The following is a 10042-nucleotide window of genomic DNA, read 5'->3' as shown; positions in this document are numbered from 1 at the left end:
GTCTACAAGAGCTAGTTCCAGGATAGGCTCCAAAACCACAGAGAAACCCTGTCTCAAAAAATCAAAAAAAAAAAATGTAATAATATATTTTTTTAAAAAGGCGGCAAGCCAGGTGTGGTGGCGCACACTTTAATGGCAGCATTCAAAAGGCAGAGGCAGGTGGATCTCTCTGAGTTCGAGACCAGCCTGGCCTACAAATCAAGTTTTTGTACTTGAACTAGAACTGTTACACAAAGAAACCCTGTCTTGGAAAAAAAATTAATAAAAAAATAATAAGGTGGGGCTAGAGAGATTGCTCAGTGGTTAAAAGCACTTGCTGTTCTTTCAGAGATCCTGAGTTCAATTCCCAGCAACCACATGGTGGCTCATAGCCACCTATAATAGGATCTGATGCTCTCTTCTGATATGCAGATACACACACACACTAAATTAAAAATTAAAAAAAAGGTGGAGAGGGGCTGGAGAGATGGCTCAGTGGTGAAGAGCACTGACTGCTCTTCCAGAGGACCCGGGTTCAGTTCCCAGCACCCACATGGCAGCTCACAACTGTCTGAAGATCCAGTTCCAGGGGATCTGACACCTTCACACCAGTGTACATAAAATAAAGCAAATAAACAATAAGAAAAAAAGGTAAAATAAATCTTTAAAAAAAAAAAAAGGTGGAGAGATACCTAATCTGATCTCCATAGGCACATACATATTCACACATCTGCACAAACATGTACACATCTCACACTCCACACACACACACACACACACACACACACACACTTCTTCTACATCTGTCTAACTGGGATTAGAAGTGAGAACAGGATGACTAAATCACAGGTAATCCCTTGGATTCTAGTTTAGGTACTTTGGTACCATCAGACCTCACTAGCTGCAAATGAGCGATCCCTGTCCTATGATCCATACCATGTGAGTCTCTCCCAAGGCTCTGACTCCCTGAGGGCAGGACGCAGCAGGCAGGGTCATAGTCTGGAACAATGTGGTACTGTACAGAACGAGTCTCTTCTCCACAGTAAGCCTTCATGTCAAAGGACACCCCAGCATCCTTTCCCATTCTGGTAACATCCTGAACAGGCAAGAGACGGGAAGGAAGAAGAGACAGGAAGAAGAGTTCTGGCCCTGGAGCAGCATGAGAGAATTCAACTGGACGAGGGGAGGGCAAGGAGGGATGTCTGAGAGGGCGCAGCGAGGAGAAAGAAGTCAAGAGTACCACCTACACATTTGATACTAAAGCCCAGTGATACAAAAGGGGTGGGGAGAAAAGAATGGAAGAGAGAGATGGGACACAGCGCAGTGACTCCCGAGATAAGCTCAGTCGTCACCAGCAAGACATCCCAATCAGCATTATCTACTGTTGCTTCCAAAAAGGCAGTCTCACCGTGGCTACCAATGCAGGCTGGACGCCAAGCACCCACCATACAACGTGTACCGTCTTACTCATGCCCAGGTTTCCTGCAAAGTGGTACTCGGTGCCCGGAATGCCCTCTCCCACTTCTCACCCAGAGCAGAAGGGTGGGGCAAGCTTTTGCAAAGTTTATTCGCTGGGTGCGTCTCAGGACCTAGGACAGCGCCAGGCACGCAGTGCAAAATTGCTAGCTTAATGGCTCCATTAAGGAGCCCTGGGAGGTGGGGATGAGTCCTGGCTTCACGTACACAAAGTCCTGGTCCATCCCCAGGACCACATAGGCTTGTTCTTGCACATAGATAAGTGCCTGCAATTGACAGGGGGGTCAGGAGTGCAAGGTCATCCTCCACTACGTAGAGAGGTTGAGACCAACCTGGGTGAAGCGGAACCTTGTTTGTTTTTAAAGGATCTGGGACTGGAGAGGTTGCTCAGTGGTTAAGAGCACCAGCTGCTCTTCCAGAAGACCTGGGTTCAATTCTCAGCATCCACATGGCACCTCACAACTGTTAACTCCAGTTTCAGGGAATCTGACGCCCTCCTCTGGCCTCCACAAGTACTTCATGAATCTGGTGCACAGACGGGACGCAGACAAAACATCCATACACATAAAAGAAAAAAATTTAAACAATCCTCATCTGGGCTGGAGGCGTGTTTCAGTGGCAGAGCACCTACCTAAAATCCCCCAGAGAGAGGCTAGGGGCATGAAACAGTGGTGGGTGCCTACCTAGAACCCTCTAGTGGGGCGCAAGAAGTGTGGGCCAGCTGCCAAGCACCTGCCCAAGTCTGCAATGCTCTAGGGTGGAGACCAGGGCAAGCCAGGAGTGACAGCACACGGCCCTGTATTTACAGCCTGCTAATCATTCCTCCCGGCCTCTGCTGCCTCCCGGAAAGACAACCGTTCATTACGCTTTCTCAGCAGTCCTGAAGGCATCACTTACAGTTCGGATTTCCCTCCAAGAGCAGGCAGATGGGGCCAACAGAGGCTCTCGGGCCTCAGAAAACACAGGCGGCCGCAACTGGACCCACCTTCGGTATCCAGAGCCGGGGAGGAGACAGTGTACCCCCTCCTGGGTCAGGGCTGAGAGGGTTTACCTAGGTCACACTCTTCAGTTTCTCCGAAGTCACAGTATCAGGTGACACAACCGCGAACTGTCTACCACACTGCTCCCCCATCGTTACCACCAGCTCCGAGGCACAGCCATGCCCCAGTCCTCCAGACACAGACACACACATGCGCACACACCCATACACGCACACACACTTCATGCACCAAAAACTTGTCTGACAGACTATACCAGCTGTTCCCAGCCCCCGTCTAGCACCAGTTGAGCATATGGGGGTAGTCCTCTCAATCGGTCTCTCTGGCAACCCAGGACTAAAGTGGGTACTACCAGGAGGGGCCTATGAACAGGAGCTGAAGACAGTGTTTGGAATAGCCACACTGGGCCAGGCCACAAAGTCAAGGAAAAGATAAAACAGAGGCAAGATCAAAAGTACAGAAAATGAAACCACCATCCAGGAAAAAAAAAAAACAGGAGGGGCCAGGCGACAGGCCAGCTTCCCAGGCTAGCTGTCCCAGAACACCCCCCCACCTCGGCAATTCTTCAGTGAATAAGTCTCATTTCTCTTACTCTGAAATCTCCTTTTGGGGGCCTGCAGGACAGTGAGATTGGTTCGGAAGGAAAAGCACTGGCTACCAAGCCGAATGAACTCAGTTCAATCCCTGGTACCCACACAGCAGAAAGAGAAACAACTTCCCAAAGTTGGTCCCTGACCTCCACAGGCACAGCACAGCACGTGGGAGTGCGCACAGGCACACACATGCCGTGCGAGCACACACACACAAATAAATACAAAATTAATAAGCAGATGTTAACTGAAGCCTCGCTTTACTTAACTGAATGAGGCTCTGATTCCTGGGGCAAAACTTTCTCAAAGAAGCCAGACACAGTGGAGCTATGGAGATGGTTCCCTTGGCAAATGACCTGCCACAACAAACACGAGGACCTGAGTTCAGCACCCGTGTCAAAAAGCAGCCCGTGCCTGGAACTGCAGCACTAGAGAGGTAGCCAGGAGGACCGTGGGGCTGGAGAGTTAGCCAGTCTCATTGAGTCAGCGAGGCTCAGGTTAAGCGAAATACCCTGTCTCAGAAAATAAGGTGAAGGGCCAGCAAGATGGCACAGGGGGCAAAAGGGTTTGCCACCAAGTCCACCAACCTGACTTTAATCTCTGGAATCCACACGGCAGAATGAGAGAAGAGTTCCAGGCAAGCTGTCCTCTGACCTCCATAAGTAGCCATGCATACACACCCACGCACAACCACAGAAACACAAAATAAATAAAGCATCAATTGAGGAAGACAGTTAACCTTTAGCTTCTACACATGCATGTCCACCCAAATGCACACACAGACACACACGTACACACACACAAATGCACGTGCACACACACGCACACACTTATGCACAAATGCCAACCATGGTGTTACATGTAACCCCAGTACTCGGAAAGGACAATCAGGCTATCCTCTACTATGCAGCAAATTTGAGGCCAACCTGTACTACATGAGATCCTGTCTCAAAACAACAAAGACTCCTAACAACGGGACATCCAAGGGGGCTGGGCCTCTTCCAATTCTGTGTCCCTTCCGTGACAGCTGGGTTCAACGAACCATGCCCATACTTATAGCTTATAAAGAGAATTGAGGTGACCTTAGTGGAGGCATTTAAAATCTGGATCTGGTCAGCTGACAATCAGCAGAGAGAGAGAGAAAGAGAGAGAGAGAGAGAGAGAGAGAGAGAGAGAGAGAGCGCGCTAGCCAGTCAGACAGACAGAGACACAGAGGGGAGCCAGTCTCATGGAAGGCAATTGTATAGGCTCCAAAAGCCAGACAGTGTTTAGACTTTGTACTGACAAAGGGTGTGGAGGTGTCGGCACAACTGTAATCACACTTTAGAGACACAGACCTGGGAGCAGGGTAAAATGACTTTGCGGAAGATGGTGTGTCCTGTAGGCACACAGTAAGTGCTTAACCAGCGCACGGAAAAAGCACAGAGCGGTGCATACCTGTCATCCCAGAACTCCAGAAGTGGAGGCAGGAAGGTTAGCCTTGGCTACATAGTGACTTTGAGGCCAGTCTGAGCTACATGGAACCTTGCCTTGAAACAAACAAACAAACCCAGAGCCGGTGCTGTGGCTCACTTGGTGAAGTGCTGAACCAGGATGTATGAAGCCCAAGTCTATCCCCAACACCATATAAACCTGGAGGAGGGTGGTACAGCTGTCACCCCAGCTGCTGGGAAATGCAGGCAGGAGGAGCAGAGAGCAGAAGGTCAAGGCTGGGGCTATATAAGTCTAAGGCAAGTCTGGGATACATGAGATTTCATCTCCTATAAGCAAAGCAGGGGCTAAAGACACAGCTCAGGGATCCGAAGTTGTTATTGCTGCTTCAGAGGGCCCAGGTTCATTCCCAGCACCCACATCAGGCAGCTCACAACAGTCTGTAACTCCATCTCCAGAGGATCCCATCCCCTCTCCTGGCTTCCATGTTGTACCTGCACACACATGGCATATGGTCCCACAGATACACAAGAATAAAGATAAACGTAAATCTTCCAAATAATGCAAAAACCAACAACTGAATGTATGTTCATACAAAAGGCAGAACCACTGACCATGGTAACACATGCCTTTAGTCCCAGCAGTCAGCAAGCAGAGGCAGGCAGATATCTGTGCATTCAAGGCCAGCCTGGGCTACCTAAGCAAGTTCCAAGCCAGCCTGGGCTACCCAGTTGAGACCCTGCCTCAAAAGGGAGTGGGAGTGTAGGACCAAATCTTCCTGGCTCAGAGGAAGCACTTAATATGTGTTTTTAAAAAACCTGCATGAAAGCCTAAATTCTGCTACAGGGCGGCACAGTTGTCTTTCTGGGGAAAGTTGTGCAGCTGCAGGACCAGAGAGGGGCTGGAAATGACACGGGGTTTGTTTCCAGGTGAAGACAGGGAAGACTTAGGGCTAAGAGGATTTTTATAATGCATTGCCATCAGTGAAGGAAAGCAGGAAGTCGGAAGAAGAGAGGCAGAAAGAACAGGCCCTGGAGCGGGTCTAAAAGGCTAAGCTGTGTGAAGGTAGAGTGGCCAGAGTAGGGGAGAAGTCCCCTCCTGCCCCAGGCTGAGGGCCATTTCCTGTAGCAAAAAACTCTTCAACTAGCCGGGCGGTGGTGGCGCACGCCTTTAATCCCAGCACTCGGGAGGCAGAGGCAGGCGGATCTCTGTGAGTTCGAGACCAGCCTGGTCTACAAGAGCTAGTGCCAGGACAGGCTCCAAAGCCACAGAGAAACCCTGTCTCGAAAAACCAAAAAAAAAAAAAAAAAACTCTTCAACTGCGACTGTAGTTCAATGGTGGTGCTCTTGTTAAGAATCCGCCCCAGGGGCGTGGCTCAGTGGTAGAGCCCCTGCCTAGAATCCCTCAGTGTGGGACTGGAGTGTGGCTCAGTGATAGAGCCCCTGCCTAGAATCCCCCAGTGAGGAGCTGGGGTGTGGCTCAGTATTTAAAGCACCTGCCTAGAATCCCCCAGTAAGAGGATAGGGGCATGGCCCAGGCAGAGAATGCATGAGGTCCTAGGTTCAATTCCCCATGCCACCAAATATACAAATAAGTAAAATCACAAAAGTTCTGTCCTAGGATATATGATTCTCTCAAAAGTCCTAAAAGGCAAATATCCTCAGTATACCCATTTTACTGATGGGGAAATGGAGACAGAGAGGTATATGATCTTGTCCAGAACCACACAGCTATGCAAGTAGCAGAGCAAGGATTTGAACTCATGATATCAAGCTCCAGCCCAGCATCTGAACTCTCAGCTACCCAAGCACACAGCAGCCCCTGCTCCTTGTGATGGGTTTTCCTGAGGAAATTTGGGGATTTGGGCACTGCTGAGACCCATGTGTCCTGTGTTAAGTGGGCACCTACTGTATGAAGGAAGAGAACTAGCAAACTAGCCTTGAACTTCACGCCCCACTAACCTAAATCTTTCTCTGCGCATCTAAGCCAGAATGCCCCCTATCCGGAAGCTCTTGTGGGAACCATCCATCTCCTATGCAAAAAGCACCCTTGGGCAGGGCACTGGGCTCAACCACCCTTCAGGGTCTGCCCCACCCTTCAGCTGTGCCACGTCTGTGTTCCAGTTTCTCCACAGACGGGGCATCAGGCTGGGCTGGACTGTGCAGAGCGGTTCCGGTTCTGTGTACCTGCCAGCCCCTGGTGGTGCCAATCCAGGTGACAGCAGCCTAATGAATGAAGGGCTCATTGTTTACATTACAACTGATGGAGAGGAGGCCTCTGGCTCACAGCGGAGCTAAGGTAGCCCCACGTGGTGCTCTCTACCTCCTCAGAGCACAGCCCTAGGCCAGCCCCACCCCCACCATCCTCTGTCTGGGCACCTTTCAAGATTAAGGCCAATTCCCTCTCTAGTTCTACCCCCCCACTCTCCCACCCCCGCCATTTGTAGCCCAGAAGACAGGAGTGGAATCTCAGAGACTGGATGCATTCCTGTGTTGTGACTCCTCTACCCCTAAAGGTGTTCCTCTGCAGCGATCTTTCCTGGCTTGGGCCAGGCTGTAGAGGAGGCACGCGTGGCAAAGCCCAGTGTGCCCGGGACAAACACACACAGGCCCCGCCTGGAGTTCACGCGGGCTGGCTCTGGAGGCTCAGCCCTGCATCCTGCGTCGCCACTGCCCCTCCCTGGGGGGAGGGAAAAAATCTGCTGCCTCACCAGCCACCAGCGCCAGCTTGGGGGGAGCACCCCTGTGGAAAGCCACCCTGCCTGGGCCTCCCACTTACCCTACCCTCCTATTCCAAGCCAGGCTCTCCAATCAAGTTTTGCTAAGGGCACGAATCAGGCGACCCCAGGTGGTGGGGCGGGGGCCTCCTTGTCTCATCCCAGATGCCAGGTCTGGGGATGAGGACTGATGGCCGCGCCCACCAGGCTGCGAGCCCCCCACCCCGAGTCTGAGAGCTTCCAAGAGCTCTGCAGCTCGTCCAGCTGTCTGAACTTGCTCTTGGAAAGAGGACCCCAACAAATAAGCCCGAGCCCCAGTCTGTGGATGTGCGCACCATCCGGGAGTGCAATCCAGGGGCGTCCTCCAACCCCAGCAGCGCGCCCTCCGGGTTGAGGAAGTTGGGGTTCATACCGCCCACGCCCACCAACGGCGGCGATCCTGCCCGCTGTCCCTGCTCACGCAACGACAATGCCTCGGTGATAGTTCCCCCCTTTTCTTCCCAGGCTAGGGTGCCGCCGCCCCCCGCGACTCTGCGTCCTTTGTTGCCCGCGCGCCCCCATCGCGCGCGTCCCCAGAGCTGCGCCTACCTTGGAGCTCCAGCAGCGACAAGGACCCGACACCTCTTTGCCTCCTCTCGGTCCGACCGTCCTGGAAACGAGGATGCTGCGCCCTTCCCCGCACGCCGCTATCCTAAACCGGTCTCCGCGCTCCGAGTCCGGGCCTCGCACACGATCTACGACCAGAAGACAGAGGGAGGGGCGGATCCAGTAAGCCGGGCTTCTGCCTGCGCTCCCGAGGCGGAGCCGAGTCGAGCCGAGCCGAGCCAGAAGGAGCCGAGTCGAGGGGAGCCAAGCCGGGAAGAGCCGAGCCCAACGGGGCGGAGGCGAGAGGAGCCGAGCTCCGTGGAGCCCTGCCAAGGCGAGCCGAGCTCAGCCGAAAAGAGCCGAGCGCCAGGAGAGCTCAGCGGCCGGAGAGCGAACAAAAGGGGCCGGCACAGTGGCCGGCGCTGGAAGGTGGGGCCCGGAGCAACGGGGGAGGGAGGGGACGCGGGTAACCGGAGGGGAGGGGTGGTGTTGGGGGCGGAGCCCGCATTCGTGGTCTCACGGTTCTCCGACATTAGTGACGCTCAGAAACTTGGGAGCGGGAGGGCAAGAAGTCTTTGGAACCTCATCTTCCACACGCTGTCCACCTACAGCTGACTTGGACCTTGGAAATAGAGTTCATCCACCCCGCGCTTCAGCTCTAGGCACATATGTGTGTTCCATTTTCTGTTTCAGCCATGCGAGGTTTATGTGAATGTTCCATATTAGGAAGCTTGAGATTGCAAGGGGGCGGGGCGGCGATCTGGAAGGCTTCAAGGAAGAGTTGAGTTAGGGACTGTGTTGAAAGAGGCCAGGAGGGGGTGGGAGGAATAATGTAACTGAAGTGAGAACTTCAGTGTTGAAATAGGACCCAAATCATGGCAGAGTGAAAAGAATCTACCTCCTGAGATGGGTCCTGGCTCAGTGGTAGAGCCCCTGCCTAGAATCCCCCAGTGAGGGGCTGGGGTGTGGCTCAGTGGTAGAGCCCCTGCCTAGAATCCCCCAGTGAGGGGCTGGGGTGTGGCTCAGTGGTAGAGCATTTGCTTAGCATTAATGAGGCTCTTGGTTCCATCTCCACCAACAGAAAAAAATAATTAGCTTTTTTAAGTGCCTTTTTTTAGAATGTATATATTTATTATATATTACTTGATCATTTTCATGTACATACATATCAGCCATAATCAAAAGTGCCTTTTTTTTAAGTGCCTTTAACCCCAGCACTTGAGACAGATCTGTATTAGCTCAAGGCTAGCCTAGTATACATAGAGAGTTCCAGGGCCAGTCAGGGCTATATATGAGAAGCTGTCTCAAAGAAAAGGAAAATTAATACCACCTCCCACATAACATGGTTGAAGATCATATACTGCTCTTGTGGAGGACTTGAATTCGGTTTCCAACACCCGCATTGGGTAGCTCACAACTGCCTGTAACTCAGATATGTGTGCACATAACTACACATATACATATAATTAAACATATAATAAAAAATAAAAAGAAATGGGAAGCTTGGGATGTAGCTCAGTTGGTAGAATGTTCAATTTACACACAGAGCCCTAAATTCAATCCCCAGCACAGCATAAAACTGTGTAACTCCAGTAGGAGATGGAGGAAGAAAAGTCATGAGTTCAAGGCCAGCTTTGGCTACTTAACAAGTTGGAGAATAGCCCAGGCTACGTGAGACCCTACTTGAGAGGGAAAGGGTCACAAGTCCCCATGTGAGGCACCCGAGGATCCTGTTCGTGCCCTCAGCAGGTAGACAGAATGAACCCCCAACTGACAAGCCCCCAAATGGACCCAGAGCAAAAACCTGCAGGCTAAACCCCTGCCTCAGGCTCTCGCCATCAGCTCCAACGCATCGCCTGGCAGCTCCTGGACAATGCCTCAAAGGGTGACTGACCCGAGAGGGACACCTTTGGCCCTGACTATTGGCAAGCTGGTGCTAGGTGAGGAAAAGGTAAACCCTTGCCTTCCTAGAGGATTGCTGGCAGGCACTCTATGTCTTTGCCACACCACCGGTTTCAGTGGGGGAGTCTAGGCCAGTGCTCTGCCCAGAAACCACACCCCCAGACTCTCCTTTTATTTATTTTTGAAACAGAGTCTCACTAAGTTACCCAGAGTAGCTTGGCACTGCCTCTGTAGCCCACACTGCTCGAGTACTCCAGATCCACTTGCCTCAGCCTCTCCCGTGCTGTGATTCCAGTCTGTGCCCATGTGCCATCGTGTCTGCTCCCAGCCTATAATCTTTTTTTTTTTTTTTTTTTTTTTTTTT

The 10042-nt window shown here is 51.9% G+C and overlaps 1 protein-coding gene across 2 annotated transcripts in view; it reads right to left on the bottom strand.

Moving 5' to 3' along the window:
- The window catches only part of Clip2 (CAP-Gly domain containing linker protein 2), a 62340-nt gene extending 54191 nt beyond the window's left edge, over positions 1 to 8149 (bottom strand). Inside the window, exon 1 of one of the 2 annotated variants that reach the window (XM_005344659.2) lies at positions 7780 to 8149. The gene's annotated coding sequence lies outside the window, so the exon portion shown is untranslated. The remainder of the gene's footprint in view (positions 1 to 7779) is intronic. The other variant, XM_005344658.3, reaches the window with a different exon arrangement.
- Between the last annotated feature and the right edge of the window lie 1893 nt (positions 8150 to 10042).

The sequence above is a fragment of the Microtus ochrogaster genome, chromosome 2 (assembly GCF_000317375.1).
Source record: "Microtus ochrogaster isolate Prairie Vole_2 chromosome 2, MicOch1.0, whole genome shotgun sequence".
Taxonomy (NCBI): Eukaryota; Metazoa; Chordata; class Mammalia; order Rodentia; family Cricetidae; genus Microtus; species Microtus ochrogaster.
This window is presented reverse-complemented; position numbering and strand designations above follow the sequence as displayed.